Source organism: Piliocolobus tephrosceles, chromosome 17 (assembly GCF_002776525.5).
Source record: "Piliocolobus tephrosceles isolate RC106 chromosome 17, ASM277652v3, whole genome shotgun sequence".
Taxonomy (NCBI): domain Eukaryota; kingdom Metazoa; phylum Chordata; class Mammalia; order Primates; family Cercopithecidae; genus Piliocolobus; species Piliocolobus tephrosceles.
In genome coordinates this window covers 44,462,763-44,472,653 of record NC_045450.1, presented here as the reverse complement: position 1 = coordinate 44,472,653, position 9,891 = coordinate 44,462,763, and the positions used below count along the sequence as shown (strand labels likewise).

The 9,891-nt window shown below is 38.7% G+C and overlaps 1 pseudogene; it reads left to right on the top strand.

The window, feature by feature from the left end:
- The first annotated feature begins 535 nt into the window (after nt 1–535).
- On the top strand, nt 536–8,836 carry LOC111541465 (annotated as a pseudogene).
- The last annotated feature ends 1,055 nt before the right edge of the window (nt 8,837–9,891 follow it).

Below are 9,891 nucleotides of genomic sequence, written 5' to 3'. Positions count from 1 at the left end.
ACACCACATGTTCTCACTTATAAGTGGGAGCTGAACAATGAGGATACATAGACACAGGGAGGGGAACAACACACACACTGAGGCCTGTCGATTGGGGGACGGGGGGAGGGAGAGCATCAGCATAAGTAGTTAATGCATGTGGGGTTTAACACCTAGGTGATGGGTTGATAGGTGCAGCAAACCACCATAGCACACATTTATCTACGTAATGAATCTTCACATCCTGTACATGTATCCCAGAACTTAAAATAAAATTAAATTTAAAAAATAATAAAAACAAGACATTACAAAAAGAGCAAGAAAAAAATAGAGAGTTACTGGAGCACAATGTGAACTGCAGCCGTGGAGGAAAGGCTGTGGAACAGGAAAGGGGCCACGGAAGGACACAGCCATGCAAGGAACAAAGCTTAAAATAGGTAGAGCACAGGAAGGAATGGCCTCCTCTTCCACTGACTCCTGCATCCCACAACTTGTGATTTTTTTCTGGGTGCCATAGTCTTAGCCCAAACAAATGACATAAAGCAAGAGTAGGGAAATGGGGGAAGCACTTGGAATCAGACTTCTGAGCACTGGGGCAGGAAAGAAAAGTCTGGACCATGAATCTGAGTACATAGAGGTAGGGTTGAGCAAAGGCAGAATAAGAAGCATACATACTCAGTGTAGAAAAACAGGTATGCCAGTTATATTTGAATAGAAGGGAAGGGAGATCTACAGGGAGAAGGTTAATTGGAAAGACAGCAAAGGCATTCCAAGTAGAGACAGTTGCACAAACATGTGAGAAGACCTTGGAATAACAAGAAGGTCAGTGTGCCTCCAAAGAGCAGGTATTGGCTGGAGGAGTCTGGGAAAGTATCTGTAATCTGTATCATGTTACCTCTAGTGCCTGACTAGTGAGCCACAAACGTGAGCAGATATTCACTGACTAGTGTTGGGTGAATGAATGACCAAATGAACTAACTGAAGTTTCTTTTATGCTGATTTTTACGCAAATCAAGAATGGCAGATGCAGTATTTCTGATCATCATACCATAAGTCTAGTACATGCTCTCTTGTGAAATATGTTCTGATAATTCAACTTCAATGGATTCCAATTGTTTTTCCCATTAGCTTTTTGTTGTTGTTTGTAATGAATAATACACTCTGGCCTTGAAATGTTGAGTACAATTTCATACCAAGATATGCATATGCTTTTTTGTAATATTTTAAATTTCAAAGGAAATTGAAAATGTGTAGTAATTACTATTACTACTTTTATTTAATTAAAATGAAGTTCAGAAATATAGTACCAGATAAGATAAAAATAGAACACAAAATATAATGTTAATGATTATTAGAAATAAAATAAAAATTGAAAAAATGAATATACAATCTCACAATATTTTTTCATTTCAGTACCTCTAAAGTCTGTTGGTACTAATTAATAACCTAATGTCTTAAAGTTCGTGAAAAAAATAAGATCTATAGGCTACATGAATTAAACCACCTTAGGAGAAACTGATATTTATCAATACCCAGTATAAACCTTACGCTTATCAGCTCAGGCAGAAGTCATTATATTACATCATCATCACAACATTTCTTGAGTTTTTCTAATGCTCTTATTTCTGTGACAAAGACATTGTATGGGCTATTTCATTTAGATATCATAACAATCCAGTGAAGTAGGGACATTTATCCCCACTTTACAGATGAGAAAACTGCTTCAAAAAGTTTGAGTAGTTTGCATTAAAATAGATTAAACCATAGTGTCAGAGGCATTAGAAGCAGACTGACTCCTATTTTGAGTGGAAGCTGGGTAAAATGAGGCTGAGACCTACTGGGCTGCATTCCCAAGACATTAGGCATTCTTAGTCACAGGATAAGATACAGGTCACAAAGACCCCTTTGATAAAGCAGGATGCAGTAAAGAAGGCTGCAGAAACCCCCCAAAACCAAGATGGTGACGAAAGTGACCTCTGGCCATCCTCCCTGCACACTAATTATTGCGTATTATACCTAATTATAATGCATTAGCATGCCAAAAGACACCCATCAGTGCCATGACAGTTTACAAATGCCACGGCTACTACGTCCAGAAGTTACCCTTACATGGTCTAAATGGAAGGCGAATCCTTAGTTCTGGGAAATCCTCATTCCCTTTCCCAAAAACTCATTAAATAATCCACCACTTGTTTAGCATATGATGAAATAACCATAAACATAGCCAACTAGCCTTCAGGACTGCTCTGCTTATGGAGTTGCCATTTTTCTGTTTCTTTATTTACTTCATAAACTTGCTTTCACTTTACTCTGGACTCACCCCAAAATTCTTTCTTCCATGAAATCCAAGAACTCTCCCCCTCATGAGGTCTGAAGCAGGACCCTTTTCTGGTAACTATAGGGCTGGTATTCAGACTGAGATCTGACTTCACAGTCCACACCCCGAATCATTATGCTTTCCTGAATATGTGGCATACTTTTTAAAACTAGAAGTTCTACACCTATTTTTGTATGCACATAATCCAACTGATCTTGAGAATCCGGTTGAAGTGGCCTGTTCCCTGAAATCACTGCCCATTGCCTCAGTCAGAAGTGATTGTTCCCCACATTTTGAGGCAGGAGGTAGGTGAGACTCAACTGGGGACTAGGTTGGAGACTGGTAGAAACTGGAAAGAGGAACTGAAAGTACCTTTTCATAAGACATGCCCACCAGCACCATGACAATTTGCCACTGCCATGGCAACACCTGGAAGTTACTGCCTACTTTCTAGCCTTTTCTGAATAACCAGCCCCTTAATTAACATGTCCATAAAAGAGGGTATAAATATGACTGCCTACGGAATAACCTTGCTCTGCAGCTCACAGAACTGTAACACTGCTGTCCACCTCAATAAAGCTGTTTTTTTACCACGAGTTTGCTCTTGAATTTCTTCCTGAGTGAAGCCAAGAACCTTCCCTGCTTCACTTTGAGTTTCTAAGAGTTGCGATTTGAGTATAACAAATATTTGTTTTGAACATACCACGATGGAAGCACTGCTTTTCAAAACTTTTTTTGATTTTTAAAACAATATATAAGTAAAAATAAAATAAGTATACAGCTTATTGAATTTTTACAAAGAAAACATAGCACTGTAACTAGCATCCAGAATAAGAAACAGAATGTTACCAAAATCTCAGAAATCTCCTGTTGCTCCTTTTTTAAAACATCATATTCCTTCTTCCATTCCCAAAGGTAACTGTTACTCTGATTTCCAAGAACATAGACTAGTTTGGGGCAGATATTATTTTAAGTACTTTACATGTAACTTACTCAATACTGTTGAGTCCTATGCACAGAGATAATCTATCTATACTTCTGTATGGTTCATGTGGCAAATAATACCTTATGCCTTGTTTCCTCATTAGTTGTGGCTATACCTATTCATTCCAGATAGACAATAAATTCCCAAAAGATAGGGTTTATATCTAGTTCATTATATCTTGTTTAACATTCAGTGTAGTGTGGGGCCTATCCACTTAATAAATATTTGCTGATTGACTAAATGAAGGAATAAATAAAATAAAACAAATAAATGTTTACATAAAATGCTATACAATGACACTCTAGAACCTCGGCAATACTAAAGCAATTTCCCCTCACAGTTGAAAGCACTGCTTTTTATTTCTCATTGCCAGCAAAGAACACATTCCGTAAGCCCCAAGTCACTCAGTGTTTTCCAGTAATTGCATATTTTCCATTAAATATAGTCATGTAAGCAGTAAAAATCTGTGCAGAACATGTAATGTTGTCTGATGGGATTTGGAAGAGAAGAATTTTTCCTTAATATGAATCGTCACTACTGAGGCAGCATCTTTCAGCCTCAGATTACAAAATACTTAACTGTTTTATTCACTTTTTTCCTCCGCTGACATTTCTTATTGTTATAAGCAAGATGACTTTGATAAATCCCCCTCTACCACTTTCTCAGAAGTAGCAATTCTGTTAGTTGCTAAAATACATTTCTCCCCAGTACTTACAAACTAATATTTTCATTACTATAAAATATTAAGCAAGAGAGGCAACATCAGTAAATGTCAAGGCTAATCCTTCAGAGTTACTACTGGTTAAGATTTTAGAGGTTGATGAGCTGAGCTCACCTCTTCACCCAGAGAGGTGAAGTGAGTTGACTAATACTACCAGCTTGCTAAAAGAATTGCACACCTGGGAGCTCTGTCATGTTCATTCCACTACTCCACTAGAAAGGACTATCTTCTCCTTTCTAGTTGAAGGCCAGGTGATGAATCACCTCTCTTGATCTTGCCCTGAGTTCCTTGTTCATTTCTTCTTAACTTAACCAGGGCAAGAGGGCTCCCTCTGCTTCAAATATTGCCCTTCTTTTCTTTGCTCTGCCTCTCACCAAAAGGGTATAAATAGCCCACACATTCTGGGTCATGCAGTACTAAAACAGAAGTCAGAAATGTATTGCAATTAAGATGAATGTTTACTTATCTTACCCCATGAGAGGCATGGAGCCTATGCTTCTATCAAATGAAAAGTCCAATTTTTGTCTCAGATTCCACTTGAAAGTTATTCATTGCACAAACCAAACAAAGCAGGTTTGACCATTAGTGATCGCAAACATTGAAGATTTTTTGTAAATAGTAACAAAGACATGGATTTGAATTCTGGCAAGCTTCATGTGATAGCCTGAATAGTGTCCCACCCCCAAAGATGTTTTAATCCTAGTCTCAGAACCAATGAATATTTTACCACACATGATAAAAGGTACTTTGCATATGTGACTGATTTAAGAATCTTGGATGGAGAGATTAACCTGGATTATGCCCATGGGCCCATTGTAATCACAGGGTGGGGGGGGAGAGGATTAGAGTCAGAAAAAAGTGATGTGTTGGGCAAAGAAAGACAAAGATTGGAAGATACTATGCTGCTGGAAGAAAGTTGGGGCCATAAATTAACAAATGCAGGAAGCTTCTGGAAGGTAGAGAAGGGAAGGGAATGAATTCTCTCTTGAGACCACAGAAATAGCACAGCCCTGCTAACCCATTTTAGATTTCTGACCTCTAGAGCTGCAAGAGTGTAAATCTGGGTTGTTTAAAGCCACTACATTTGTGATGATTTTTTACAGCAGCAATGCCAAATAATGTATACACTTCATGTTAAAAACTATGGGACAAAAGACTCGGATGTACAGACTGAGGATCAAAAGAGATGAAGAGAAACCTAGAATAATAGAGAAAAGCAATTTAATAGCTAAAATAGGTTAAGAATGTACATCAACTATTTAGAAGGAAAAGAATTGGAAAAATACTGGAATTCACTTCTTTATCCTTTATAGTATTTGAACATAATAATGCTCAATCGTATAGAATAGTAAAATTCTACATTGTTTCTTCTGTACAGATTGGTTTGGTTCATTTCAAACTAAATAAACATTTCCATCTTTATATAAAATCTTGTATTGAAGAACTCCTGCCAGATTTACTATAGATTAATGCATGTCCTCAACTGATTTTTGTAAAATTATAATTGTAAGTGGAAGATTTACATTATGCTAACAGGCAGATGTGTGTGTATTTGTATGTGTGTGTGTTGAATCACCATCTGGTTCTATATTTAAAAAGTTACTATTAACAGAGTAAATAAAGCCCCTTGAACAAAATTTAAATTTCAATGTCATATATTCTCCTACATGAAATTATTTTAGTCAGCTAAATTTTAAAGTTTCCAGAATGTCACACTGAGGCCTGTTACACAGATAACTTTGTACAGAGTTGGAAAAGGCAAAACCAGAAAAAGAGAAGAAGCATGTGGTAAGCTAAATAATGACCCCAAAATGTATCCACATCCTACCATCTGGAACCTGTGAATGTCACCCTACATGGCAGAAAAGGATGTTGTGGATTTGATTACATTAAAGCTCTTAGAATGGGGGGATTATCTGGGATAATCCAAGTGGGGCTTCAGTGTAATCCACATGTGTCTTCATGAGAAGAAGGTTTGACACAGAAGGAGAAGGAAATGTAGCTGCAGAGACAGAGATTAGATGTATATGGCCACAAGCCAAGAAAGACTGGCAGCCACCAGAAGCTGGTAGAGGCAAGAAACAGATTATCATTTAGAGCTTCCAGAGGGAGTGTAACCCTACTGATACCCTGATTTCAGCTTAGTGATATCGATTTCAGATATTAGATCTCTAGAACTTTGAGAGAACAATTGTTTTAAGCCACCAAATTTGTGATAATTTGTTATGAGTCATGGGAAACATACAGATTTTGGTACCTAAAAACTACCTATCTAAAACCTGGAACAAGTATCTAAAATGTTATATTTAACTAAATACCTAAAAACTGTCTTTAAAAATCTTGTAACAAATACCTAAAAATGTGAACATGGCCTTGGAATTGAGTAATAGGTAGAGGCTCAAAAAATTTTGAGGTACTAGAAAGGAAAAGCCTATACTGCTTTAAACAGACTACTGGTAGAAAAATGTGTATTATAGGTCCTGTTGATGAGGGCTCAGAAGTAAAGAGAATAGGAGAGAAACTCTCTATCATCTTAAAGTATATGTATATTACCAACAACAGAATATTGGTAGAAATATGCACATTAAAGGCTTTGCTGTTGAGGCCTCAGAAAAAAATAAGGAACTTGATCTGGGGAGGAGAAGAGACCCTTATAATATAGTAAGAGAAAGCCTAGCTGAATTCTGTCCTACAATTATGTGGAAGCATAACTTGTAAGCAAATAACTTGGCTGTTTTTCTGGACATTTTAGGCAACATGTTGAAAGTACGGTCAGATTTCTTCTTGCTGCTTATAATAAAATGCAAGAGGAGGGAGATAAATTGAGGAAGACTATCAAACAAAAACCAGGATTTGATGATTTGGGAAATTCTCTGCTTATTCATTTTGCAAAAGAAGCTAAAACTAGATTTATTCTTAGGAAAATGTGTTCTGAAGAGAAAGTCAAGGGTGTGGTTAAACAACTATTACTCAGTGTCTCAAATAGACCAAAAGGAGAGCGTATGCTCTCACCCGGAGAGTTCTTTGAGGAGATTAAGCATGTGACTCATGGCTCCATTGAGCATCTCAGCAGAATCCAGGAATACAGATGAGAATACATAGGAAGGATCTTAAAAACCAAGCAAACAATACTTACTGGGTTCCTCTTAAGTTTTATTCTCCAAGCCAGTAGTTTTAATATACATTATTTTATACATTTTAGAAAACTGGGCCGGGTGAGGTGGTCCATGCCTGTAATCCCAGCACCTTGGGAGGCCGAGGTGGGCAGATCACCTAAGGTCAGGAGTTCGAGACCAGCCTGACCAACATGGAGAAACCTCATCTCTAGTAAAAATATAAAATTAGCCGGACGTGGTGTCACATACCTGTAATCCCCGCTACTCAGGAGGCTGAGGCACGATAATCACTTGAACCCGGGAGGCGGAGGTTGCGGTGAGCCGAGATGGTGCCATTGCACTCCAGCCTGGGCAAAAAGAGCAAAACTCCATCTCAAAAAAAAAAAAAAAAAAAAAAAAAAAAAAAAAAAAAAAAAAAAAAAACCTGATACCACCTTTATGAGTGAAGTATAATTTTTTCCATTTTACATGTACAATATATTAGTTACAGTTTCACACGTACAATATATCAGATTTGTTTTTGATTGCAAGCAACAGAGACCACTGCAATTAAATTAAAAATGGGTGTTAGTGGAAGGTTCGTAGGCAGCTCATAGAACTGAAGGAGAACGTAAACAATCAGATATTGGAAAGAGAATACGAACATTGCAAAATTCGGACATTGGAATTTTGGAGGTGTAGTAACCAGGACAAATGGATAGCGCTTTGGGGATGACTACCAGAATACATCAGTTCTAAACCTTTTCCACACTTGTGTCACTTCGCTCAGGACTTCATTTCCCTGTACAGAGAGACTGGTGAACTTAGCTTGTGGAAACAATTAACATTGTGTGCCAGAGGAGGGCAGGATACCTGAATTGAAAGTCCCGTCAAGACCACTGCACTACAGCCTGGGCGACAGAGCGAGACTCCGTCTCAAAAAAAAAAAAGAAAAAAGAAAAAAGAAAGTCCCGTCAAGAGCACAGGCAGGAGCGACTGAACTAAGTCTTCGCTGCACCGAGTTTGCCCTACCGCCGTCACCCGCACCACAGCTTGCTTGCGGTTGGGGAACTCAAGGCCCTACCGGGCCTCCGTAGCCACCTCTCTGTTGTGGGCGTGGCCGAGGCTGAGGTGACGGACCCTTCCGGAGCCACAGCTGCCAGCGTCACGTTCGACGTAATTCCCAGGGGTCCGTGAGGCCAGCCAGCCTGAGCTTGTTCACCTTGAAAGTCTGTGCAGCACCGAAAAAAGACTCACCTCCCAAAAATTCCGTGAAGATTGACGAGCTTTCACTCAGTTCCCACACAATCGCAGTGTGTGGAGGAGTCAAGGAACCCGCTTGAAGAAAGCATCTCACAGCTCCGACACTTATTGTGAGCCATGCACAAGCTGATGTCAGGACACGTACTCCCAAAGTAAGCCCAAGATGCAAAGTTTGGTTCAATGGGGGTTAGACAGCTAGGACTGTCTCCAAAATGCACCTCCTGGATTTTTTCCGAGACTTGGTGTTAGTGGTTTTGCTGACCTCATTGAACTCCTTTTGGCTAGAGGTTCAAAAATAAAGAAGCTAGCGTATCCGCCTGGTTTCGTGGGGTTAGCTGCCTCCCTCTATTATCCACAACAAACTATCGTGTTTGCCCAGGTCAGTGAGGAGAGATTATATGACTGGGGTTTAACATTTGTGGAAGGAGAACTTTCAAAAGCCAGGAAACGTTAAGAATTCACCCGGAACTAAGTAGAAAACTCCATGCTTTGCCCATCTTAATCAGTTGTAGGTAAACATTGGAAACTCCATAGAGTAAATCAGTATTTCTACAGAAAAATGGCGGAGAAGTCAGTATTGAATGTATTAAATTGGCTTTCTTCTTCAGGAAATACTAGACCAGACCTCTGTTATTTTGGGTGGTACCATCCTACAAGCAAACTAATCTGAAATCCTTTCACCTAGAGATCATGTACAGACCTTAGAACTCCTCGCTCTCATGTTGCTATTTATGTACATAAATAAAACCCAAATTAAAATAATAATAATAAAAAGCACAGGCAATTCAAGATTTCTGTAGTTCTCAAAGAGTAAAGTGAGGTGCTGAAGGAGGGTGGAATGGCTGCTGAACAGACTAAAAACACACATAGGGTAAATGAATATTCTCTACAATGATGCCCAGGGTTGTCCAGTGACTTGCCCAAAACCCCTGTCAAGAGAGTGGCTTAGCCCTTACTCAGACCACTCAATTTAAAGTAAAGAGTTCATGTGTGTATAATACACCTGCTAACCTTCTCCTATGGGATTTCAGTCCTCCCGTACACATGATGAGGGAATTGGGCATATATGACCTTTCAGGGTTCTTGTAACTTTCAACATTCTCCTCGAATGAACCAGCCTGTTGCTTTGAGGCACTGGATGGCTGTTTCTATCATTGACAACAGACATACTCACTTTATTCTTATTTACATAGACAGAAGCTGTGTAGTGACAAGGTCTCTTCAAGGCTGGAATGCTTCCTTAATAATATGAACAAAATAGCATCTGGTATCAATCTTGTCCCACTGACTTGACTGTAGTGATTTAAAGCTTTCATTCTTTGAATTCAAAATCTAATTTTTAATGCACTTTGTGTCAGCTGTCTTCATGGATTCTAAATGAGTTTCTGTCATCCTGACAGAGTCCCAGATAAATTGAAACTTAACTAGGGAAAAAAATAAGTGTTAAAAAATGATTTGTTATGAATAGAATAAATGTGATACATATTTTGGTTATTTTCTCCCTAAATTGTCATTGGCTTCTCTCTATTAG